The following is a 27,302-nucleotide window of genomic DNA, read 5'->3' as shown; positions in this document are numbered from 1 at the left end:
GGGAGAAGCGGGAAGAATGAGGAGAAACAATATAATCTAACACTCACAGCAACCTCCAATCCACCTCCATTCCCGGGATAGTGAGACAGAGTTTAGAAACACTTACCAAAACGATTCCAGTAAAACATCCACGAGGAAAGGGGGAGCAGTGACTGTGCCTGCTCTGATATAGCCCCAGACCTGTCACTCAAACCCCCAACTCCGCCCAGTTCACAGCTCAACCTACCAGCTTGCAGCTTCCTGCACCTTGACCCCGTCCTGTCCAGGTATGGACAGTCCAAGGTGAGTCCTTTGTGTCACCAGGGGAGTGGGGGAGGGGTGGCCTCCCGCCCTGTGCTGTGTCCCAAATGGATTCTTCCTCCCCTCCCCCAGGGCCCACTAAACACTGCATGTAGACGGCTGATGGCCGTTCGGGAACCTCAATGACCTGCGCGGGTACATTATGCTGCGCCCTCCCTCAATTCACTGTGTGAACCAATTGATTTTCATTTTTTTGCTACCGCTTCGCGTAAACATCATCTTTCATACAAATCTTGCTTCAGACTTGTTTAATCTTGGTTAATTGCTGGGCTATGGGGCAAAGGCAGGGCCGTAGCTTGAGGTAAATTGTCCCTTCAGTGGGCCAACACAGACAGGACGGGCCGAATGGCCTCCTTCTGTGCTGCGATAATTCTATGAATCTCTGATGTGTCTTTAACCCGCTGCTCCATCCCCAGTGATTTCGATCTTCTGGGGCACTTTACAGCCTTAAGGAATCAAAATTGAGTTCAACAATTTTCTATCGTTATCTCTGCCCTCATTTTGCTTCTTGTTTCTTTGTGTCTTTGTTCCCTTTCTCATTCCGCTTTTTATTTTCTTTACATTCAGACGGTTGCGAAAGTGCCATCCACACCTCATCTAGGCACATCTTTTGTGTTTTTACTTGTCCCATTCCCACTCCCTTTGACCTTGCGTCATGAAACCTTTTGTCAGTTAATCTCTCCCGCCCTGCAGCCTTTTAGAGACCTATCCTTCTGTTCTTCCCTCGCACTTTCTCCCTCTTCTCCCCCTTCCCCCGGTCTTTCCCGCCCCCCCCACCCCTCCCCCCCCACCATTTCCCCACCCTCCCCCCCCTTTTCCCGCCTCTTCCCCTCCCTCTTCCCTCCCTCTTCCCTCCCAAAGTTGATTTATTTGACCCATATCACAGCGTGAAATTCCCACCATTATGTGGGCGGCCTTTTTGTTTCCTGTCACTCAGTCAACTTCGTACCCATGCTGCCTCCGCCCCGTGGGCTTTAACTTTGCTGACAAGCCTGTTACTTGGCACCTTATCAAACCCCTTTTAGAAGTTCATGTGCACATCTACCGTACTACTCACATCATCCTACTCTGTTAACTCATCAAAGAACTCAAGCAAGTCCATTCAACCCGATTTGCTTTAAGAAATCCGTGCTGGCCTTTCTTAATTCATCTACATTTGTCCAAAAGTCTGTTAATTTTGCCCTGAATAACCACTTATAAACCCTTTCCCACACCGAGGTTAAACTGACTCATCTGTCGGTGTTGGGCTGATCTTTCCATTTAAGATTAATAAGGATTTAATATTCGTGCCAGGGAGTGTGAGGAAAACCAGGGAAGTGATGAAATTGTAACTACATTTACAGGCACTGATGACTGATAAATAGCTCAATAATTAATCACAGATCAAGAAATAAATTACAAATAAGAAATGAATGTATGAATTACTTTGTTAATCAGCGTAATCAGTCACGGTGTCGGCTTTGTACAAAATGGAAATATTGTGGAGACTTAAAATCTGAGATAAAAATCAGTAAAAGCTGGAAACTCTCAGCAGGTCTGGAAGAATCTGTGGAGAGAGAAACAGAATTAACGTTTCAGGTCTGTGAGCAAGTGAAAGGTGGGAGGTGGGAAGAAAAACACAAGGAAGGGTCTGTGAAAGGCTACAGGGCTGGAGAGATCAACTGACAGAAGTTCTCATGATGCGAGATCAAAGGGAGTGGTAATGGGACAAGTAAAATACAAAAGATGTGTCTCTACGAGGTGTGAATGGCACGTTAGCAATCGTCTGAATGTAAAGTAAAGAAAATAAAGAGCACAATGAGAGAGGAAAACAGAGAAACAAAATGGGGCCAGAGATTAGGACATAAAATTGTTGAACTTCAGGAGTAAAGAGTCCCCTTTTCACTTTGTAATAAACGATTAAATTTCCAACTAACCCCATTCGGGTCTGATGTGCATAAATAGAAGAATCTGGAGAAGTGGTGAAATCTGGAGAATAGTAGCTGCATTTTGAGTTCTGGCTTTTAACACAATAATCGTTCCTTGTGTGTGGGGCAAAGAGTTTCAGATTTATGACAGTCAGTTAAGGCGAGTTTGAAGCTAAATCCTGAAATTCTTAAGATTTAACTAAAGCCAGAAAAACAGAAAGCTGCTGATAGTTAAATGGGACGGGGCGGTGATGGGGGGAGCTGTCCGGAGGAAGTCTGACACACACTGCACAGGGTGAGCATGGGAAAGTCGGGGAATTACTTGGTTATACAGGGAGCCAGAGACAATAGCAGAAGCCGGGAATCACTGGCAATGGAGCAGCGGGATAAAGACACCTCAGAAGATAATAGAATGGTTACAGCATAGTAGAAGGCCGCTCGGCCCGTCATGTCGAAATTATCCCCAAAAAGGAAATATTTACCGAGTGCCACCTCCCTGCCTTTGTTCATTTGCCCTGCAATTAAACAAGTTTTAAACAAGACTTGTATGATAGAAGATGTTTACTTGAAAGTGTGGCAGAATAATAGAACAACAGCTGTTCACAGAGTGAATCGTGAGTTGGGTGCAGGTCAGTGTAGATCCCCAAGGTCCACCAGCCGTCTGCATGCAGTGTTTAGAATGCCCTGGGGGAGGAGAGGAAGCATGCATTTGAGACACAGCACAAGGCGGGAGGTCACCCCTCCCCCACTCCCCTGGTTACACAAATGACTCACCTTGGATTGTCACACCCTGGGCAGGGCGGGGTCAAGGTGCAGGAAGCTGCAAGCTCGTAGGTTGAGCTGTGAACGGGGCGGAGTTTGGGGTTTGAGTGACTGATCTGGGGCTATATCAGAGCAGGCACAGTCACTGATCCCCCTTTCCTCGTGGATGCTTTACTGGAATCGTGTTGGTGAGTGTTTCTGAACTCTGTCTCACTATCCCGGGAATTAAGGTGTTTTGGAGGTTGCTATGAGTGTTAGATGACAATGTTTCTCCTCATTCTTCCTGCTTCTCCCACACCCAGTTTCAGGCAGCAGGTTCAGGTGATTCTGGATGGCTTGAAGTTTCGGTCCTGGAGTGGGTGCGCAAGCGCAGAAGCGCGGCTTATTGTTCTGTAATAATGGCGGGGAATCCTACCCAGGATGCTCCGGAAGGTCGAATACGGTCTATCTCCATCAGCAGGGACACAACCCGCCCTCATCCCACTATTTCGAATCTAGTTTTCAATTTATCCGTGTAGTCTGCAAACCTGTCATGTCTTCCTATATTTTTCTGCAGTTCTTCACCTCCTTAACTCTCTGCGCCATTGATGCCACCTGCACATTGCGACAATCGATCTTCAATGGGAAAATGAACAACTTTCCGATCGAGCTGTTTCTGGGGCGCATGGCATTGTTCACAGCCGTTACTTTGCTGCTGTCGCTAAGAGTTTTCATGCAATCTGAAGGCCGTTCTTCATCTGTTTCTTAATCGAGTGATGCCGCCTGACCTGCTAGATATTTAAAGTATTTTATCCCTTAATTTCAGACCCAGCTTTGGTGAGTTTTCCTTTCGTTTTATTGCTTTTTTTGGAACCGAGTCTAGAAACACAGACAGACCAATTCGGAGCCGGTTTGAATTTGGGTGGGTGTTGGATGGGGGTCTTTATTTCTTGCATCAGTTTGAGCTGGAGTGTATTTCAACCCGAGGATTTTGGAACACAGTCGGGCCCAGCAATTTCCAAAGTGAGACTGTCAAGGGAGGTAGATTCTGGGGGAGATCAGGTTCTAAACGGACACTATCCATTCATTTAAGAACATTGTTTTAGTAAATATTTCTACGGTGCCTTTTCATCCGAGATTTTTTTTTGCCAGCTCCATTCTTGGTATTTGGGTGTCACTAAGAAGACCAGCAGATATTGTCAATCCCCAGTTGTGTGTTGGTCAGGTGTTGGTGGGCCTTCTTCCTGAACCGCTGCAGCCACTGTGGTTAAGGTGCTGTTGGGTAAGGAGTTACAGGATTTTCATTCAGTGATGATATATGTCCAAATCAAGAACAAGTTGTATTTATATAGCACGCTGGATATAATAAATATTCCAAAGTATTTCACAGGAATATTACATTCCTATAATTGACACTGAGGCACATAAGGAGACGTCAGGGCAGATGATCAGAAGCTTGGTCAAAGAGGTAGGTCAAATCAAGAGTCTTAAAGGATGAGAGAGAGGCAGAGACGTCTAAGGAGTGAATTCCAGAGCTTATGGTCTGGGCAGCTGAAGGCACGGCCGCCAATGGTGGGTCAATTAAAATCAGGGATGCTCAATAGGCCTGAACTGGATGACCGCCAGATATCTTGGAGGGATGGAGGGTATTACTGAGATAGTGAGGGGCTAGGTCATTGATGGAATTTGAACACTTAAGTTGCTGCTTAACCAGGAGCTGATGTAGCGCAGTGAGAACAGGGGTGTTGGATGAACGAGACTTAGTGTGAGTAAGGACACGGGAAGCAGAGTTTAAAATGACCCCATCTTTATGTGGGCAGCTAGGAACAGTCCGGTTTTGAGGGAACAAAGGAATGGATGAGTTTCAGTAGAAGATGAGCGAAGGAGTGAAGTTAGGCAAAGCTACTGAGGTGGACAGAGACGGTCTTCCTGATCTGTAGTCAGAATCTCAGCTTGGGGTGAAATATGACACCAAGATTGTGAACAGTCTGGTTCAGCCTCAAAGTTGCAAAAGAGATGGATGGTATTGATGGTTAGGGAGTGCAGTTTGTAGTGGGGATTTGTGATGATCCCAGCTGAGGTTACCCCTGGACAAGCCTGATCCCAGACTGGAAACCAGCTTGATGGATCCTGACTTTTATTTGTTTGTATAGATACGTGGAGAGTAGCTACTGAACAGAGGCATAGGGGTCAGCTGATGAACTTTTAGCAGCAGCATAAAACATTTATTCAACAAGAAAAGATGAACTATATTACAATACTCCTTCACTCACACCTATACCTTTACAGATATATACAGATTTGTAAGGATAACTCAAGTCACAAAAGCTATCTTATACTTTAATATACACAGTAAATACCTAGTCCATATAAACCTATAGCACCGTGTAGTCAGACACACCACACTCTGACCTCAAGTGACAGATGTCACCTCAACCAGATGTTATGGATCTCTCCTCAACTCCCCACAGATGCTTGTCTCACCGTGAGCCAACCAGTCTCACTGAATTCCGTTCTTCACACGAGAGTTTCCAATCTCCACTTTCCAAAACCTCGTCTTGGAATCTTCTCCCAAACTGACCTTTTCTCTCAGACGCCTTCCACAAGGGTTCACCTCCAGGGTTTCGAACTCTCCTTCTGATGTTCCTCTTCCCTGGGTAACCACATGCATTCAAGCTGTCTTCCATGCACTCTCTCTCACCAACTCAGCCGTCAACAGTACACCACTGCTTCACATGCCCATAGCAAAGATACAGACCTTCAGTTGGCTCTTTAAACCTTCTTGCAAACTTTCCTCACTTAAAAACTGAAGCTTGGAGCCTTTCTCTCTGCCCCTCACTCTTAACTTCACTTAACAGGATGTTTTCCCAGGTTCCTGTCCTTCCTTTGCCTGCAATATCTTCTTTGGGCTTCCTCCTCTTCCACTCTCCTGGATTTTTAGGGGTTTTCTTTAGTTTGGAACTTCTATCTGTCCCCTTTGCTCCAGTCTCTCTGGCAGCAACTTCAAAACCAGCTGAACTCCAACAGGTTCCAAATAAAACTGCTGCCTTTCTTCTGTGTGTGTGTCTGTGGGAGGAACCTGCCTATCTGTACCCCCACCTCCCTCCCCCCACCCCAGGTGCTAGGCAACAGCACTGTTGTTTCTACTCTTGCGTATTAACTTTTACTTCATATGGATTGTAACCATCTCATTAGAAATGCAACAGCCTTTTAATATGAAACTAAAACATTTGGCCTTTCTTAACACGCAGATACAGAAAAACAAAACAAACCTAAACTTTAAAGCTAAGACTCATTCCTAATGCCCACAAAAACAAAGATAACATAATTAAACATATTTCCTAACAGGACTGAAGACAATGACTAAAGTCTTCCCAATATTTAAATGGAGGAAATTTGTGTTCATCCAGGACCAGGTGTCAGACAGTCATGTCTATGTGTGACTTGGAGGGGAACTTGGAGGTGATGGTGTTCACATACACCCGCTACCCTGTCCCTTCTAGCTGGTGGAGTTTGAGGGATTGGGAGATTCTGTCAAAGTTCTGGTCGAGTAGTAGATATATAAAATCCCTCTCCTTCACCCTTTTCCTCTCTCATCTCCCTCTCTCTTTCATCTCATAGATGCTGGAGTTTTGTATTGATTCTGACCAGTTGGCAGGTTCCCTGTCCTGATGGGCATTAGTGAACGAGCTGGGTCCAGCAGCTTTGATGGTCAATTTTCCAAGTGCCGGCCCCACAGGTTATCATATTCATTCAGCTCAATTTCACAACGTGCCTTTGTGTTTTTGTGGGTTCTCTCTCACTCCCTTTTTTCTGTTTTAAATCAATTTCACAGCGGATTAGAGGGAAAGGATTTGCAGTCGGGAAACTGAAACCAAACATCACACCAAGATCTCACAGAGTCGCCCAATTTATCGTAACCTGAATAACATCGGATTTTGAACATGGAAGGAAAAAGCACCGTTCACAGTGGGGAGAAACCGCACATCTGTTCTGTGTGTGGTCGAGGCTTCAGCCGATTATCTGGTCTGTTGAGACACAAGCGCAGTCACAATGGGGAGATATCGTGTAAATGTGGGGATTGTGGGAACGAATGCAATTTCCTGTCTAAGCTGGAAACTGATCAGCGCAGCCACACTGGAGAGAAACCATTCACCTGCTCTGAGTGTGGAAAGGGATTCACTCTGTCATCTGATCTGCTGAGACACTGGCGGGTTCACACTGGGGAGAGACCATTCACCTGCTCTGAGTGTGGGAAGGGATTCACTAGGTCATCCAACTTACAAAGACACCACAGAAGTCACACTGGGGAAAGGCCATTCACCTGCTCTGAGTGTGGAAAGGGATTCACTCAGTCATCGAACCTGCGGACACATCAGCGAGTTCACTCTGACGAGAAACCTTTTAAATGTCCAGACTGTGGGAAGTGCTATAAAAGTTACGGGGACCTGATTCGTCATCAATGGGTTCACACTGATGAGAGGCCATTCAGGTGCTCTCAGTGTGGGGCTGGGTTCAGGAGGTTATTTCACCTCACTGCACACCAGCGCACTCACACTGGGGAGTGGCCGTTCACCTGCTCAAAGTGTGGGAAAGGATTCATTACCTCATCCCATTGGCTGAGTCACCAGCGAGTTCACACTGACAAGAGACCTTTTAAATGCCCAGACTGCGGGAAGTGCTATAAATGTTCTGGGGACCTAATATCCCATCAACGTGTACACACTGACGAGAGACCGTTCAGGTGCTCTCACTGTGGGACTGGATTCAAGTGGTCATCTCAACTCACTGTACACCAGCGAATTCACACTGGAGAGAGGCCTTTCACCTGCTCCAAGTGTGGGAAGGGATTCATTGACTCATCTAACCTGCTGAAACACCAGCGAGTTCACAAGTAACTATAGTGATTGGATTTTGGTGTTAATCACGTTGAGCACTGAACCATGTTCATTGGGGTCTGTTTGTGCTGAAATTAATAAACCCCAGCCCAGTTATAAGTGTTAATATTCTGGATAAAAGTGAAATAAATCAGGTTGTGTTGAACACACGGTGTTGAGTCTTTTAATATCTCGAACACAAGGCAGTTTCTCTCCCTCTCCCACATCTTCAGCCACATTGGCACCAGTTTTGTGTTCACCAGTTTCTTAACCTTATGCTCCCATTTATTTACATTTGAAACTTTAATTCCTAAAACTAAAAGTTATATTCTAAAACATATGAATTATATTCACGACAGCTCTTAGTTCGTATGTTTGTATGTCCCTCTCCCTTGTTTCCTCCATCTTCACACCCAGCAACACGTGTGAGGAACTCATGGAGCTTCTTTCTCACTAAGATTGAGACAATATGATCAGCTGCATCTACTGCTTCTCTCCCTTCCAGTAGCCCACCGAGACAAACATCCCCCTTGTCTGAGCCCTAACTAATCTCTTTGTCCATGCAACCTCCATACACACATATGAGTGAATTCATACTGGAGAGAGAGGGGGCTTAATACTTAGATTGTACCAAGAGCTTTAAAAACCTACAGTCACTGATGTTTCACCAGTGCATTCACTCCGGTTCCACTCCATTCATCTGCTCTCACTGCAGGAAGAGGTTCAGGCGATTGTCCATCCTGCTACAACACTAGTGAGTTCACACCGGGGAGAGGTCATTCATCTGCCCCATGTGTGAGGAGGGATTCACTGTTGGCATATCAGTGATTTCACACCGATGGAAGATATTTTAAATGCCTGGATCACAGGAAGTGTTATAAAAGTTCTGTGGAGCTGATGTGCCAACAACAGTGACAAAAGACCATACGTGATCTCTCGCTGTGGGACTGGGTTCAGGCGATCATGTGAACTCAGGGTCCACCAGCGCACTGACACTAGGGAGAGACCGTACGCCTGCTCCCTGTTTGAGAAGAGTTATCCCACCTCAATACACATCAACTTGTTCACACTGATAAGGAATCTTTTCAAACTTCTGTCCATGAGCAGCGATTTCAAAGCAAAATGGATTTGCTGACACACAAACACATTCACACTGGGGAGAGGCTGTTCACCTGCTCTGTGTGTGGGAAGAGATTCACTCAGTCATCTCAGCTGCTGACACAGGAGTGACTGCTGAGGTTAGATTCTACTGTTGTTGCTTCTGTTAATCACATCCAGGGCTGAATTTTGTTAGTGTTATTAACCCCTGTGACTGGCCTGAAGTTTAATATTCTGGACAAAATGTCAAACAAATCAGCTTTGATTTAACACATTGTTGTAGATTTCTGTCTTTCCCACTTGGGTGTTTAACATCACCTGGCTGGAGCTCAGAAAGGACAATCTGGGTCGTGGATCATGCAGCAGGAACAGAACTTCAACCTGGACACAGTCCCTCAGGGTCACACTGAGAGGGACAAACAGCACTTTGGTCTTTCTTATCTCTCTTCACTGACAGCAAAGCCCCCGTGTGGGTTAATCCTGAAATGTGTAAGAAATGTGTCCCAGCCGCTCTCTTCCATGGTTCAGATCTCCTGGACATGGAACAGAAGGCTTATTTCCAACTGAGACAGGAAGAACAACGGTAAATGCTGCAACCGTGCTGTCAAGTCAGAAATTTGTGTAAAACTGTGATCTGTTCCTGACTGAAAATGAAACAGCAGGTTTAAGTTGAAAAGATAAATTGGTAACCAGGGTTTCCCAAAGACTCACTTGACAGGTCAACTCAGGTTCAGCCCTCAAGCCCTGGGATTTGTTACAGAACTCGCTGCTCTCTTGGTCCTCTGACCTCTGAGCTCTCTTCCTTTTGGTTTCCAGAACCATCAACAATCACTCGCCAACATTATATTGGGAGATGGAGTTCAGGGGGTGGGAGAAAGAAGCAAATTGTGGCCATGAATCTGAGTTTGGAACTAAAATTAGATAAACATAATTACATATTGAAAGAGAACATTTAAAATAATACAATGAACCACTTTAGTTTTCAATGATTATGATACTTTATCCTTCACACCCTTGAATGCATAAATGGTGATCCCTATTACCCACAATGTTAAGTGTGCGTTAATACAGCCTATCTCCATCAGAAGGGCACAAAGTACATGGAAAGGCTCTGCCCTGTGCGCTGGCCTCCCTGCAGGGAGCATGCGTTTTGCTGCTTCAGGAAGCTAGGGGGCGCAAGCTTAGCCTCAGTAACAGTCAATAAATAATTATAAACCTGTGGGGACTTCCAATGGTGGCTATTCTACCCAGCATTCCCCGCGATGCTAAATGTCCCCTATCCCCACCGGTACGCATGCGCCTTGCCACCCAGTGTTCCAAACATGCGCAGGGTGGGTGGTGATGATGGGGAGATGCTTGTTCACAGAATCACAGAAATGGTATGGTGCAGAAGGAGGTCAATCGGTCCATCGTGTCTACACCGGCTCTCTGAGCTTTCTAACTTAGTGCCAATGTCCTACCTTTCCCCCATAAACCTGCACATTGTTTCTATTTGAATAATCACCCAATGCCCTCTTGAATGCCTCAATTGAACCTGCCTCCACCACACTTCCAGGCAGTGCAGTCCAAACCCTGATTACTCACTGTGTGAAAGTTTTTTCTCATCTCACATTTGGATCTTTTGCAAAACACTTAAAAATGTTCTCGGTCCATTTATGAGTGGGAACAATTTCTCCCGATATGCTCTGTCCAGACCTCTCATGATTTTGAAAACTTCTATCAAGTCTCCTCTTAACCCTCTACTTTCCAAGGAAAACATATCCAATTTCTCCAATCTTTGCTCATAACTGAAGTGTTTCATCCCTGGAACCATCTCGTAAACCTCTTCTGCATTCTCTGCAATGTGTTCACTTCCTTCTTATAGTGTGGTGCTCAAAACTGCACACAATACTCTAGCTGAGGTCCAACCAGTGCCCTGTATAAATTCATTATAACCTCCCTGCTCTTGTACCCTATGCCCCTCTTAATGAAGCCTAGGATACTGTATGCTTTAGAAACAGCTCTATCTACTTGTCCTGCCACATTTAATGACTTCTGCACATATACACCCAGAACTCTCTGCTCCTACACACCTTTATTTTATACAGTCTCTCCATGTTCGTAGCACCAAGGTGTATCACCTCACACTTCTCCACATTGAACTTCATCTGCCATCTATCTGCCCTCTCCACCAATGTGTCAATGCCCTTTTGAAGTTATACATTGCCTTCCTCACAGTTTACAGTTCATGTTTTGTGTCATCCGCAAACTTTGAAATTTTCCCCTGCATACTAAGGTCTAGATCATTTATATATATTAGAAAAGCAAGGGTCTCAATATCGACCCCTGAGGAACTCCACTACAAACCTTCTTCCAGCCCGAAATATACCCATTAACCATTACTCTCTGTTTCCTATCCCTCAGCCAATTTTTAATCCACATTATACCGTCCCTTTTATTCCATGAAAGGAGACAGAGTCTCTGTTGAGAAGATCTTGCTCTGTGCAAAGAGGGGAACACTCTGAAGGCGAGTCGTATGGACTCGAAATGTTAACTTTGTTTCTCTCTCCATAGATGCCGCTATACCTGCTGGGTTTTTCCAGCATTTTCTGTGTTTGTTGTAGTGAACCTTCACTGATGCCCTTGTCCTTCTAGATGGCACAAATCATGGATTTGGAAGGTGCTGTCGAAGGAGCCTTGGTGAATTCCTGCAGTGCAGCTTGTAGATGGTACACACTTCTGCAACTGTGCATCAGTGGTGGAGGGAGTGAATGTTTGTGGATAGGGTGCCAATCAGGCAGGCTGCTCTGTCCTGGATGGTGCCAAACTCCTTGAGTTTTGGGGGAGCTGCACTCATCCAGGCAAGTGGGGAGTATTCTATCACATTCCTGACTTGTGCTTGTTGATGGTGAGCAGGCTTTGGGGGCTCAAGAGATGAGTTACTCATCGCAGGATTCCTAGGCTCTAGCCTGCCCTTGTAGTGAAAGCATTGTGAACTGGCTAGTCCTGTTTATTTCTGTGAATGCTTACGGATGACCAGGAAAGAAGGAACACAGAAGTGAAACAGGAAAAACAGATGGGAGTGTTTGGAAGGTTCTGACTCCATTTAGCCAATAATTAATTCTGGAGGCACCAAAAGGAAGGAACACTGAGCAGCGCAATCGGCAGGATGCGAATCTGCGGGGGCAGATCCCAGTGGAGTTCGAATCCATCACCTTAATCACTCAGCCATGACTGGAGACCTCACACTGGTGTAAATGTTGTTCATGTAAAATCATGGAATGGTTACAGCAGAGAATGAGAGCATTCAGTCCCGCCTATTCCCAGTCACCCTACAATTCCTACAGCCTCCCTTGTTCTTCCTACCAAGACAAACCACGTCATAGGTCAAATGCCCCGAGCCTATCCTAAGGGATTTGATGAAACGTCTGAAAGGATGAACCAACAGAAACTTTGGCAGTGATGAGATTCAAATCCACGACTCAATAGAGGCTGCAGCCTAAATCCAGCGCCTTTGACCACTCAAACACGCCACTGCTGGCAATATGATAGCAACTGAGTGGTATTGGTGCTGAATAAAAACATAACAAACAGCAGCAGAAATAGACCATTTTGTCGCTCGAGCCCCTTACAGTTCCATAAAATCAGAGCCAAGAACAACACATAGAGACCACTCAGCCCGGGTCAGAGGAACAGAGGCCATTCAGCTCGTTGATCCTGCTCCACCATTCAATAAGGTCATGGCTGATCTTGTGGTCTCAACTCCACTTTCCTGTCTGTCCGTTCTGCCCCCTCCCCCCGCAACACCCACCCCCCCACCCCCCAAACCCCTCGCCACCCCCCGCGACCCATGGCCCTGGGCTCACTTGTCTATCAAAACTCTGTTTAATAGTGCCTTGAATAAATTCAATGACCCAGCCTCCGCTACTTTCTGGAGAAAATTCGTCAGACTAACGACCCTCTGAAAAATCTAAACAAGTTCTCTTCATCTCCATCTGAAAAGGGAGACCTCTTACTCTTCTGGAATTAACTCACCTGGTCCCTCTCCCCCACCTTTTCCCTGGACATGCTGCTGATTTTGGTCCAATTCCCTATTGAGTTCCACAACTTAATCTGCCATCCCCACACTCTCAATTTAACCCAGCTGCCAGATCCATCCCTCCCAGATCGCCATGTGGAAATGCATGGTGACCCTGCACTGAAGAACAGGTCCCAGACATACTCGGCTACTTAACAACAGAACAACATGAAGTGATTATTGTGGAAAATTGAATGAGACATTTTAAATCATCAAGACATTAACACACACTCCATAGAGAAACTGACTGTCAAACTATCAGGATAGAATTAAACACACCAGTACCTATCAGAGGGAGTAAAATTAAAGTGAAGAGGGAAATAGAATCTGGATGTAGAAAATATCCACAAGGTGGATGCAGGTGAACAGAGAGCTGGAGAATCTTTAAAGTTCATGCATGAACTTTTGTTTGAGCCAGATGTATTTACGACATGCCAATAATTTAAAATTGTGTGTGATGATCTGCAGGTGGGGAGGACGAATCTCAGTCGATAGTTATCACATTTAGTGGATAAAGTTTTCACATTTATTCTTGGTGGTAGCTCAATGGTTTGTGTTGCTGATTCTGATCATTCTAGTATCTTTAGTATGTTATTTACGGTTTGTCATCAAGAAATTAGGCAAACAGCTGGTAGCTGAGAAATAGTGAAGTTGGTCAGAAATCAGTTGCGAGAAGTCAATAAGGACATTCCCTTACAAAAACAAAAATACCTGGAGAAACTCAGCATATATGACAGCATCTGTGGAGAGGAATACAGCTAATGGTTCGAGTCCATATGACTCTGCATTCCCTTCTCAGGGTGGAGAGATCTGTAAGAAATCACTGTCTAATAACCCTAAAAAATCTTCAGAAACGTATTGAATATTACAGGAATGGCTCTCCCTCCTCTCTCTATCACTTCGGATCAAAGATTCCTGGCTTGACAAACATAGGACAACATATCCCAATGTTACTTCATAGGGATGGGCTCGGGAGTTAGGGAACGAACTTTGTACTGGTGACTGAAGACAATGGTTTTGATTTTCTCAATTCTTAAAAGGAGCAAATTTCTGCTCATTCACTACTGGATGTAGGATAAGCAGTTTGATAATTTAGTAACGGTGGAGGAATGGAGAGGGATGGTGGTGAGGTAGAGCTGGGCATTGTTAGTCTCCATGTGAAAACTAACACGGTGCTTTTGGATGATGTCACCTCGTGGTAGCATGTAGATGAGAAATAGGAGGGATCAAGGATAGATCCTTTTTTTGGGATGGATGATGATGGTGGATTTAAAGGTGTGAGGAACAGTACCAGAAGAGAGAGAAAAAAACATCATATCAGCATCATATCAAAATAATATCAGCAAACATGGAGAAGTTGAATGGTCAGCAATTCAGTGGGAATAGGGTCACTGGAGCAGAAGGCGAGTCTCATGGGCAAGATGAGCACTGAGGGGCTATGAAGGGAAATAGGAAACTGGAGAAAGATCTGAGTTCAGAGCTCAGACATGGGGGGAGCTTTCGAGACAGTTGACCCGGTGGGCTAGGGGAAAGGAGGGAAGCAGCTGATCGGATTGACTCAATCTTAGTGACAAAGAAGCTCCATGAGCTCCTCACACTTGCTGTTAGAGGTGAGAATGGAACAGACAGTGGAGAGAGAGAGCATTTCAAAAAGAAATGACTTCCGTAGAGATATGAAAAAGACTCGACACACAAGTGCGTTTTACACAAAGCTGATTTATTTGACTTTTATCCAGAATTTTAACCCCATAACTGGGATGGAGTTTATTATCAGCAGAAACAGACCATTGAACATTATTCAGTCCCAAATGTGATTAACAGCTCAATCCAATCACTGTAGTTACTTGTCAACTTGAGTTAATGTTTTGAGTCCATGTGACTTTAAAAGGCCTCATCAGTGTGAACTCACTGGTGTCTGCAGATGGGGCAACTGAGTGAATCTCTTTCCACACTTAGAGCAGCTGAATGGTTTCTCCCCAGTGTGACTGCACCTGTCGAATAAGGTCCCTTGACTGCCTGAACCCAGTCCCACGGTAAGAACATCTGAACGGTCTCTGGTCAGTGTGGGCACGTTGATGGGGTATCAGTTTCCCACACCTTTTAAAGCACTTCTCACACTCTGGGCATTAAAAAAGTCTCTCATCAGTGTGAATGCGCTGGTATCTCAGCAAGTGGAATGATGTCCTGAACATCTTACCACACTGTGAGCAGATGAACAGCCTCTCCCCAGTGTGAATTCACTGTGTTTCAGCAGGTCAGCCCAGGATAGAAATTAAGAGACAGACACATCTCTTGGTTTGAGTTTGCTGTGTGCAAATCCTCCCTTTCTTAAAAGGAGTTTCCAAACACCCGGTGTAAATTCGGCTCTGGGAGTTTTTAAGATAAAGGCAAAATACTGCGGATGCTGGAAATCTGAAACAAAAACAAAAATGCTGGAGAAACTCAGCAGGTCTGACAGCATCTGTGGAAACAAAGACAGAGTTTCTAATCCGGGTTTGGAGTCCTACACCGGGTGTTTGTGAACCCTCCTAGTCCACCCTCCGGATCCATTCCTCTCCTGCACTCGCCAGTTTCTCACCGGCTGCATTTTCAATCCTTCATCCCGGCTCCTACACTCACACTGCGCATGCTTCACACTCACTCCGCTCCGCCCCCTCATTCAATCCGATTGGTTGGAGGACCAGCCTCTCCCGCACCGCCCGTCACCCCTCCCTCTTCCTATTGGTCCGATGAAGCCGTCAATCACTGAGTTGGAGCATGCGCAGCCGGTGGAGGCAGACGGGTAGACAGCTCCAGCGAGCGGATTTAAAATGCGGATTTTAGAAAAACGAATGCGGACCCAGTGCCGAAAACAAACCCGTGAACATAGAGGGGGCTGGCAGGTGAGTTGGGAAGCTTCATAAACTCACTGTGTTGGCCCCAAACTCTCAAAAAGGTGCCTTCGGTCTCGCGTTTGCTCGGCGCTGCGGGGATAAGGCCTGAATTAATGGACGCCATCTTTATAGGGTCAATATAGCGATGGACGCATGCGCAACCGCCATCTTTCTAGCGGCAAGTGCAACAATGCGCATGTGCGCACCATTCCAAGGAGGGGTGTACAGGGCGCATGCGTTGTATAAAGTGACAACACGGCCTGAGGGAGACATTCATCAAATGTGCGGTCGCCGGGACTTTTAGATCAGCAACAATAGAATTGTAAACCCATAGTCACTCATTCGTACAGAATTTAAGCATTGCTTAAAAAAGAGACATGCTGTTGAAGGTTTTCATATTGCACTCATCTGGACAGATGCAAGAAAACCAAATTTCAAAGTGAACAACAATTTATACTGCACGAGGAAAGGGTGATGATTGGTTTGGCCAGTCAGCTCTGATTGGTTAAGGCGTTGCCATGGAGAATACACCAGGGAGCGATCATTCCCCCCCTCCCCCCCCCCGTGCTTTTGCTTAATTCAACCAAAGGCCCCCAAGCTTGGACATGTTCCTTCTGTCTGCAGAGGACAGGTCCTTGTGCATGAATATATGTAGCTTCTAGCAAGGGGAAGTGAGACGCATTACGAGGCTGACTAACTGAAATTTGGTATTCTTGATTTTCTGTTGTATACAAGATTAAAAAGTTTTGAATGTCTATTTTTTAATCAATACTCGAGTGTTTTAAAGGAGGAAAGTGTGGTAGACAGATGGAGAGATGGAGGAAGAGATTTTCAGAGCTTGCGGTCGAGGGAACTGAAGGCACGGACACTAATGGTGGAACATTTAAAATAGGGAATGTACAAGACCAGAGTTAGAGCAGTGCAGATATCTCAGAGAGTAATGGGGCTGGAGGAGATTACAGAGATAGGGAGGGGCATGGCCATGGAGGGATCTGAAAACAAGGATGAGAATTTTAAAATCAAGTTGTTGCTTCACCGGGAGCCAAGGCAGGTCAGGAAGCAGAGGGTGTTAGGGCAATGGGCCTCGCTGCCAGTGAAGACACCAACAGCAATGGTGCCAAGTTTGTGGAGCATTGAATGTGGGAGACCAGCCAGGAGTGTGTTGGAATAATCAAGTCTGGAGGTAACAACAGCAGTGATGAGAGTTTCAGCAGCAAACGCACTGAGACAGGGTGAGGTTGTGTGATGTTACGGAGGTGGAAACAGACGATGATGGCACAGATATGAGGTCAGAAACTCATCTCGAGATCAAATGTAACACTGAGGTTGTGAACAGACTGGTTTAATCTCAGACTGTTCCCAAGGCGAGGAATGGAGTTGGCATCTGAGAAATGGAGATTGTTGCAGGGACTGAAAACAGTGTCTTCAGTCTTCTCAGTGATTAATTGGCGTTAATTAGTCATCGGGAAGAGAAGCAGGAACCGGAATGGGCCATGAGACTGATCCCAGGTTTAACTTAGTTAGAGAGGGAGAGAAGGAAGGAAGGAAACCTTGGGAGGTTTGGACAAACCATTTTCATGATCACTCATTAAATCTCCACACTGTGAGTTTTGAACACAAGGTTAATGTCTGCTATTCTGTCTGGTCGGTCAGCGGGTTTCAGATTAATGACTTGTCACGAGTAATGACTGAAGTGAATGATCAGACATATTGTTATCTCCAGTTGTACTAATTTGTTAAAAAGATACTGAAAGAGTTGTCCAAAACTCTCACTGGATTTCAGCACAGGGAGGAGGGAGAGTTTGTGGGACATGGATTAAAGGCTTTGGGGGAACAAGAGAGGAAAAATGTTCCATAGTATCTAGAATTGTTTGTTCTGAGTTTCTATCCTGTCCTGACAGTGATGGCTTTTGTAACTCCTTTTACAGAGAATTAGAAGACCATAAGACATAGGAGCAGAAATTAGGCAATTTTGCCCATCGAGTCTGCTCCGCCATTCAAACATGGCTGATAAGTTTCTCAACCCCATTCTCCCGCCTTCTCCCCGTAACCTTTTATCCCCTTACCAATCAAGAACCTATCTATCTCGGTCTTAAATACACTCAATGACCTGGCCTCCACAGCCTTCTGTGGCAATGAATTCCATAGATTCACCACTCTCTGGCTGAAGAAGTTTCCTCCTTATCCCTGGGCAATTTTTCACATAGCCAGGTAGGGTAGATGCCATCGTTGTAGCTGTGCTGGAACAGCTTGGCTTGGTGTGCGGAAGGTTCCGGTGCACAAGTCTTCAGTACTATTGCCGGAATATTGTCAGGGCCCATAACCTTTGCAGTACCCAGTGCCTTCAAGCCATTTCTTGATATCACGTGGAGTGAATCGAATTGGCTGAAGACTGGCATTTGTGAATCGATCATTCACTCGTCACTTCTGGCTGAAGATTGTAGCAGATGCTTCAGTCTTATCTTTTGCACTGATGTGCTGAGCTCCTCCATCATTGAGGATAGGGATATTTGTGGAGCCTGCTCCTCGAGTGAGTTGTTTAATTATCCACCACCATTCACGACTGGATCCGATCCGTTGGTGTGGGATCACTTAGCTCTGCCTATCACTTGCTACTTATGCTGTTTGGCTTGCAAGTAGTCCTGTGTTGTAGCTTCACCAGGTTGACACCTCAGTTTTAGGTATGCTTGGTGCTGCTCCTGGCATGCCCTCCTGCACTCTTCATTGAACCAGAGTTGATCCTCTGGCTTGATGATAATGGTCGAGTGGGGGATATGCCGGGCCATGTGGTCACAGATTATGTTCGAGTACAATTCTGCTGCTACTGATGGCCCACAGCACCTATTGGATGCCCAGTTTTAAGTTGCTAGATCTGTTCAAAACCTATCTCATTTTGCACAGTGGTTGTGCCACACAGCACAATGGAGGGTATCCTCAATGTGAAGGAAGGACTTCATCCCCACAACTACTGTGCAGTGGTCACTCCTACTGATGCTGTCATGGACAGATGCATCTGTGACAGGCAGGTTGGGGAGGAAGAGGTCAAGTGCGTTTTTCCCTCTTGTTGGTTCCCTCACCGCCTATGTCATTTAGGACTCAGCCAGCTCGGTCAGTAGTGGTGCTACCGAGCCACTCTTGGTGATGGTCATTGATGTCCCTCACCCAGAGTACTTTCTGTGTCCTTTCCACCTTCAGTGCTTCCTCCAAGTAGTGTTCAACATGGAGGAACACTGATTCATCAGCTGAGGGAGGGCAGTATGTGGCAATCGGCGGGAGGTTTCTTTGCCCATGTTTGACCTGATGCCATGAGACTTCGTCGGGTCCGGAGTTGATGCTGAGGACCCCAGGGCAACTCCTTCCCGACTGTATACCACTGTGCTGCCAACTCTGCTGGGTCTGACCTGCCGGTGGGACAGGACTTACCCAGGGATGGCGATGGTGGAGTCTGGGACATTATCTGTAAGATATGATTCCGTGAGGATGACTACGTTGGGCTGTTTTATGACTAGTCTGTGAGACAGCTATTTCGGCACTCACCCCCAGATGTTAGTAAGGAGGACTTTACAGGGTCGACAGGGGCTGAGATTTGCCGTTGTCGTTTCAGGTGCCTAGGTCGATGCTGGGTGGTCCGTCCAGTTTCATTCCTTTTTTGTGACTCAGTGGTGGTTTAATACAATTGAGTGTCTCGCTTGGCCATTTCAGAGTCAACCACACATTGCTGTGGCTCTGGAGTCACATCTAGGCCAGACCAGGTAAGGACAACAGATTTCCTTCCCTGAAGGGCATGAGCGAACCAGATGGGTTTTTACAACAATAGTTTCATGGTCATCATTAGCCTTTGAATTAGGTTTTTATTAAATTCAAATTCCAACATCTGCTGTGGGATTCGAACCTGGGCCTCTGGATTACTCGTGTAGTGACAGTGCCATTAATCCATCAGCTCCTCCCTCGTGGGGGTGATGTGCAGCAGTGTGCACATGTGTCCGCCATCTTTTTAGGGGCAATGTGCAGCTGTTGTGATCAAATCTGGAGCAATTAAAATTTCAAGTCAGGAATATGGAATTAGAGGAAGTGACGATATCTCAGAGGGTTGTGAGGCTGGAGCAGATTACAGAGATAGGGAGGGGTGAGACCATGGAGGGATTTGAAAGAATCAGAAGCTTATAATTTAGGTTCTCCTTAACCCCAACCCTTTGTTGGTCAGTGAGCACACGGGTGATGGGTGAACAAGACTTGGTGCGAGTAAGCACACGAGCAGCACAGTTTTGGATGACCTCAAGATTACAGGGAGGCTGAATGTGGGAGGCCGACTGGGAGTGCGTTAGGATAGTTAAGTCTAGAGGTAACAAAGGAATGGGTGAGAGTTTCAGCAGCAGATGAGCTGAGACTGGGCTGGAGTTGGGCGATGTTACTGAGGTGGAAATAGGCGGTCTTGGTGATGATGTGGATATGTGGTTGGAAGCTCATCTTGGGTTGAAATATTTCACCATGTTTGTGAACAGTCTGGTTCAGTCTCAGACAGTTGTCATGGAGAGGGATGGAGCAGGTGCCTAGGGAGTGGAGTTTGTAGCGGGGACTGAGGACAATGGCTTCAATCTCCCCAATATTTAAATGGAGGAAATTTCTGCTCATTTAGTACTGGATGTCAGACAAGTCAGGACAGTGTGTGACTTGGAGGGGAACTTGGAGGTGATGATGTTCAGATACACCTGCTACCCTGGTCCTTCTAGGTGGTGGAGGTTGAGGGTTTGGGAAATTCTGTCAAAGTTCTGGTCAAGTTCCAGATATATAAAATCCCTCTGCTTTACCCGATACCTCTCCCACCTCTATCTCTCTCTCTTTCTTTCTCTCTTCCCATAGAAGCCAGAGTTTTGCTTATACCCAGACTGGGTGGCAGGTTCCCTTCCCTGAAGGACATTAGTGAACCAGTTGGGTTTTTATGACAATCCATCAGCTTTAACAGTCCCTTTTCCCTGTGCCGGCCCCACAAATTACCTGATTCATTCAGCTCAATTTCACAACCTGCCTTTGTGTTTTTGTGGGTTCTCCCTCATTCCCTTTTTTCTGTTTTAAATCAGTTCCACAGGGGATTAGAAGGGGAGGATTTGCAGTCGGGAAACTCAATCCAAACATCACATCAGGATTTGATGGAGTCACCCAATTTATCGTAACCTGAATGTCGTTGGATTTTGAACATGGAAGGAAAAAGCACCGTTCACAGTGGGGAGAAACCGTACACGTGTTCTGTGTGTGGACGAGGCTTCAACCGATCACCTGACCTGTCAGAACATAAATGCAGTTACAATGGGGAGAAACCATGGAAATGTGGAGACTGTGGAAAAGAATTCAATTATCCATCTGACCTGGAGAGACATCGGCGCAGTTACACTGGGGAGAGACCGTTCACCTGCCCTGAGTGTGGGAAGGGATTCACTACCTCCTCCCACCTGCTGACACACCAGCGAGTTCATACTGGGGAGAGGCCATTCACCTGCCCTGCCTGTGGGAAGGGATTCATTGATTCATCCAACCTGCGGAATCACCTGGAAATTCACACTAGCCAGAGGCTGTTCACCTGCTCCGAGTGTGGAAAGAGATTCATTCAGTCATCCCACTTGCTGAAACATCAGCGAACTCACAGTGGGGAGAGACCTTTTAAATGTCCAGACTGCGGGAAGTGCTATAAAAGCTCCAGAGACCTGATGTCCCATCAGCTTCTTCACACTGACGAGAGACCTTTTAAATGCTCAGACTGTGGGAAGTGTTTTAAAAGTTCTGGGGAAGTGATGTTCCACCAATGTGTTCACACTGACGAGAGACCATTCAGGTGTTCTCACTGTGGGGTTGGGTTCAGGCGATCATCTAACCTCACTGTACACCAGCGAGTTCACACTGGGGAGAGGCCGTTCACCTGTTCCGAGTGTGGGAAGAGATTCACTCAGTCATTCCATCTGCTGACACATCGGCGAGTTCACACTAGGGAGAAACCGTTCACTTGCTCCGAGTGTGGGAAGGGATTCACTCAGTCATCCTACCTGCTGACACATCAGCGAGTTCACACTGGGGAGAGACCGTTCACCTGCTCTGAGTGTGGGAAGGGATTCGCTATCTCATCCACCCTGCTGAGGCACCAGCGAATTCACACTGGGGAGAGACCATTCACCTGCTCCAAGTGTGGGAAGGGATTCACTCAGTCATCTCACCTGCTGACACACCAGCGAGTTCACAAGTAACTACAGTGATTGGATTTTGTTGTTAATCACATCCAGGACTGAATCATGTTCACTGAGGTCTGTTTCTGCTGATAATAAACTTAAGCCCAATTATCGGGGTTAATATTGTGAATATAAGTCAAATAAATCAGCTCTGTATCAAACGTGCTGTATGAAACATATTAATTAAGAGCAGGAGTAGGCCATTCGACCCCTTGAGCCTGCTCAGCCAATCAATAAGATCATGGCTGATCTGATTGTGGCTTCAACTCTACAAGGAGCCTACCCCCGATAACCTTTACTCCCTTAGTAGTAACAGGAAAGTGCTATGTAAGCAGGCTAAGTTCTTGTTTTCTTGCAGTTTAGACAGGGTAAATTCACTCTCTGTTGTGAGAGCTGAGTAGTTAATTCGCTAACTGGTTGAATCTGGTCTTTCTAGCCCCTGTTCAGTTGGCTATATACACAGGCCTCTTCAGAGCAGCTAAGGCAAATGAGTACATACTTGGAGTTTGGTGAGAGGGGGAGTTCAGTGAAGTGGAGGGAGGAGATGTTCATTTCCTTTTTTTATCTTTCTCACACTGTTGGAATTGGTTCTTGCTCTACTACAGGGAAAGGAGCTAGCTGTTTGGTGAGTAACTGGTGTGTGGTTAAGGCCTATTCTATTCTTAAGGTTTAAAATAGTATTCAAATTGCAGGGAAAGTTAATAAATATATTAGAAAGCATTATAAATAGGTGATTAATATAATTGAGTAATTATTTAAAACACATTAAGAATGGCAGGATAGGTGATGTGTCAATCACAGAATCACAGAATTATTACAGCACAGAAGCCGCAGATGCTACAAACCTTCCTCAAGCCCAAAAAATATCCATTGGCCATTACCCTCTGTTTCCTATTACTCATCCAATTTTGTATCCACGTTGCCACTGTCCCTTTTATTCCATGAGTAATAAGTTTTCTTACAAGTCTGTTGTGTGGCACTGTATCAAATGCCTTTTGAAAGTCTGTGTGCACCACATCAACAGCATTAACCTCATCAACCCTCTCTGTTACCTCTTCAAAAAACTCCAGCAAGTTAGTTAAACATGATTTCCCCTTTTGAAATCCATGCTTGCTCTGCCTCATCAACCCACAATTTTCCATGTGACTGCTAATTCTATCCTGTATAATTATCTCTAGAAGCTTCCCAACCACTGAAGTTAAACTGATTAGTCTGTAATTGCTGGGCTTATCCTTACAACCTTTTTTGAACAAAGGCATAATGTTTGCAATTCTCCAGTCCGCTGGAACCTCCTCTGAGCCTAGGGAAGACTGAAAGATTATGGCCAATGCCCTTGCAATTTCCACTCTTACTTCCTTCAATATCTTTGGTTGCATCTTATCCAGTCCCGGTGCCTTGACAACCTTAAGTACCGACAGTTTATCCAACACTTCGTCCTTATCAATTTTGAATCCTTTTAGTGACAAAGTTTCCTCCTCTATCACCGTGGCCTTGGTAGCATCTGCTTCCTTGGTAAAGACAGGTGCAAAGTATTCATTTAACACCTCAGCCATGCCTATTGCCTCCCTGGGCAAATCCCCTTTTTAGTCCCTGATCAGTCCTATTTTCCTTTGACCATCCTCTTACTATTTTTGTCTCAATAGGAGACTTTGGTATTCCCCTTTGTCTTGGCTACCAGTCTTTTCTCATGATCCCTCTGTTTCTCTTATTTGCTTTCTCAACTCCCCTCTGAACCTTCTGTATTCAGCTTTGTTCTCTATTGTATTTTCTACCTGACACCTGTCATAAGCACACTTTTTCTACTTAATCTTGATTTCTATCTCCTTTTTCATCCAGTCAGCTCTAGATTTGTTTTCCCTACCTTTCCCTTTGAAGGAATTATACCTTGACTGTGCATGAACCATTTCTTCTTTGAAGGTAGCCCATTGTTCAGCTGCAGTTTTTCCCACCAACCTTTGGTTCTAGTCTAACCAACCCAGCTCCGTTCTTGCCCCATTGAAGTCTGCTCTCCCCCAGTTAATAATTCCTATTCTGAATTGCACATTGTCCTTTTCTAACATCATCCTAAATCTTACTATACAATGATCACTGTCTCCTAAATGTTCCCCCACTGACACTTGATCTACTTGGCCCACCTCGTTTCCAAGAATCAGGCCCACCTCATTTCCAAGAATCAGGCCCAACAGTGCATCCTTTCTTGTTGGACTGGACACACCTTGCTGTAGAAAATTCACCTGAACACACTCTAGGAACTCTTGGCCCTCTCCACCCTTGACACGACCATTGTCCCAGTCTACGTTCGGGTAATTAAAGTCCCCCATTATAATAACTCTATGATGTCTGCATTTCCCTGAAGATTTGTTCCTCAGCATGCTTCCCAGTGGTCTATAGACACCGAAGAACGTAATTGCACCTTATTTGTTCCTTAGCTCTAGCCAAATTGATTCTGTCCTTGAACCCTCTGGGACATCCTCTTTCTCCAGCATTACAACGCTCCCTTTAACCAATACTGCCACCCTTCCACCTTTTCTATCTTTTCTGAACATCTTATACCCGGGAATATTTAACACCCTGTCTTGCTCTTCCTTGAGGCAGGTTTCTGTTATCGCCACAACATCATATTTCCACATGGCAATCTGCACTTGTAACTCCCCAATCTTATTTACTATATTCCATGCATTCACAAACATGCACACTAACCCTGATTTAGTCTTTATGACTTTCTCCCTTACTCCGACTCCAACTGTTAACTAATGATTCCATTTTCTCGTGCTATCGGTCTCTCCCCGTATTTTGTGCACCCTGATATTCCTCTCTAATGCTGTCTCCTGGTTCCCACACCCCTGCCAAGTTAGTTTAAAGCCCCCACCCCAGTGGCACTAGTAAAACACCCTGCCGGGAACTCAGTCCCAGCTCTGTTCAGGTGCAGCCCATCCGGCTTGTACAGATGCCATCTTCACCAGAGCCAGTCCCAGTGTCCCAGGAATCTAAAGCCCTCCCTCCTGCATCATCTTTCCAGCCACACATTCATCTGTCTTATCCTCCTATTTCTGTACTTACTTGCACGTGGCCCTGGGAATAATCCAGAGATTACTACATTTGAAGTTCTGCTTGTTAGTTTTTGACCTAATTTTCTACCCTCCATAAATTGAGTTCATCCAAAACTGCTGCCCATCTCTTAACTCATGGCAAGTACCAATCCTCTATCTCCCACGTACTTGCTGACCCATATTGGCTCTGAGTCAAGAAATGTCTTTATTTTAAAATTCTCATCCTTGTGTTCAAATCCCTATATGCCCTCGCCCTCCTTATCTCTGTGTCCTTCTCAAACCCCACGATATCTCTGCTCCTCTAATTCTGGCCCCTTGTAGATTCCCAATCAGAGTTGCTCCACCATTGGTGACCGTGGTATCAGTTACAAAGGTCTCAAGCTCTCGAATTCCCTCCCTAAACCTCTCCGCCTCTCTATCTCACTTTCCTCCTTCAAGACCCTTCTTAAAACCTACCTCTTTGACCAAGTTTTTGGCCATCTGGCCTAATGTCTCCTTATGTGGGTCAGTGTCATATTTTGTTACATAATTCTCCTGTGGGATGTTTATGTTGAACTGCGATATAAATATAAGTTGTTGTTGTAGTAGTCCATACATAGAAAGAGACAAACTCCTCTTGTATATTTCACCCTGATATTTTTTTCTCTGGAACATTTGATTATGAAGCTACACAACAGATGTGAATTAAATTTGTGATGGTAAAAATATATTCACCCCGTCAGGGAACTGAACCGCATTGACCCACACAGAGGAACACGTACAGACATATACACTGACAGTGACAGAGTCCTAAGGAGAGACAAACAGCCAGAAAACAAGGATGGCACCAACCTGACCAATTATTGTTCCATTTCAGACTGCAGATTTAATGAATGTTTGGCATGAATGGAAATAAGAAACACAGGGAATTTGGATGGTTTTTATTCCATTTAACTGATAATTAATTCTGTGATTGGTTATAATCAGTAATGATGTGAAGAGGAGTTGACAGGTTTCCAACCTGCGTGAGGAGAACCCACTGGATTTTAAACCCATCGCCTTAACCACTCGGCCACAACTACTTGGGAAGGATGATAGAATGGATAAGGGGTGTTACAGAGAAATGGTATTCAGTCCGTCCACTCTGTGCCCTTCCCCCACCCTTTCCTGGTCACCTGTCATTTACTGTCTCTGTCTCTCCTCATTCTTCCAACCAGAATGAAACACTGCACAGCTCAGCTGCCCCTTGCCCACATGAAGCACTTTCTGGAACAACCTAGCAGAGCAAACCACCCAAAACTTTAGCAGTGGTGGGATTCAAACCCACACCTCCAAAGAGACAAGATCCTAACTCCAGTACCATACACTGCTCAACCACACGACCACATTCACATCTGAAACATTGAAAATGACTAATAAAATCATGAAAGATGTTTTGTTGTTGTGAGTTGTGTTATTTGGCAGAATTAGAGCGAAGTGTGGGATTGAGCCAGAGCTTAAGTCACCCACTTAAAGGACTGGAAGAGGCAGAATCTTGTCACAAATGTAAAGTTGTGATGTGGTAGATTTTGTAAAAACAAGCTAATATTTCTTTTAAATGGGCACAAGGAACCTTAAAAAAAGCTGCTAAAGGTCACCTGACCTTTCACAACTGCAATATTTGCCAAGCTTCTAGAAGGCTTCAAGTAAATTGTAAAAGGACCTACCCAGATATGTGACAACATTTGAAATCCAAGGCGCATTTCCACAAGAGTAAACTCATTGACAGTGGTTTCCCTGGATGTGTGAATAGCTCTTTCCCATCTCACCAGACCTCCCAGAATGCAAATCATTCAAGTTAATGAAAATATTTACAGTTTTCTTGTATCAACATTTTTTTTTCTATAATTTAAGCCTTTTGGTGACAATTTGTTACTAAATTTGGAATCCACTGTCCCTCTTTGCTCTTCCTTTGCAATGTAAACCAATTTAGATTTGTTTCCAGTCTTGTCATTTCCAAAGGGTCTGGTCCATATTCAATAAAATGTTTGTTGATGGCTTCCTGTTCTTTTTTCCTTCTAATGTCACGATGTGAGTCTAGTTCTTAATCTGTTCCTTGTCTCTCCCATGTATCAGATTTTGCAATGTTTACAGCGGATTATATAGACAACATTGTTGTTCACATGTGATTCTGTGGTTTAAAGGGGTGTTTTCCCTGTGTTGAAT

General features: G+C 45.2%; 2 long non-coding RNA genes across 3 annotated transcripts in view; both read left to right on the top strand.

Annotated features, from left to right (window-relative positions):
- The window catches only part of LOC144698296 (uncharacterized), an 869,665-nt gene that overhangs the window by 828,934 nt on the left and 13,429 nt on the right, over positions 1-27,302 (top strand). The gene's annotated exons all lie outside the window — the stretch shown is intronic.
- LOC144698300 (uncharacterized) lies at positions 22,566-26,530 on the top strand. The gene is made up of 2 exons (XR_013580495.1): positions 22,566-22,693; positions 26,085-26,530. It is a non-coding gene; the product is annotated as an uncharacterized LOC144698300 (long non-coding RNA).

Source organism: Cetorhinus maximus, chromosome 23 (genome assembly GCF_964194155.1).
Source record: "Cetorhinus maximus chromosome 23, sCetMax3.hap1.1, whole genome shotgun sequence".
Classification (NCBI taxonomy): Eukaryota; Metazoa; Chordata; class Chondrichthyes; order Lamniformes; family Cetorhinidae; genus Cetorhinus; species Cetorhinus maximus.
The sequence above is the reverse complement of the archived record's forward strand: the minus strand, read 5'-3'. Positions and strand labels throughout refer to the sequence as shown.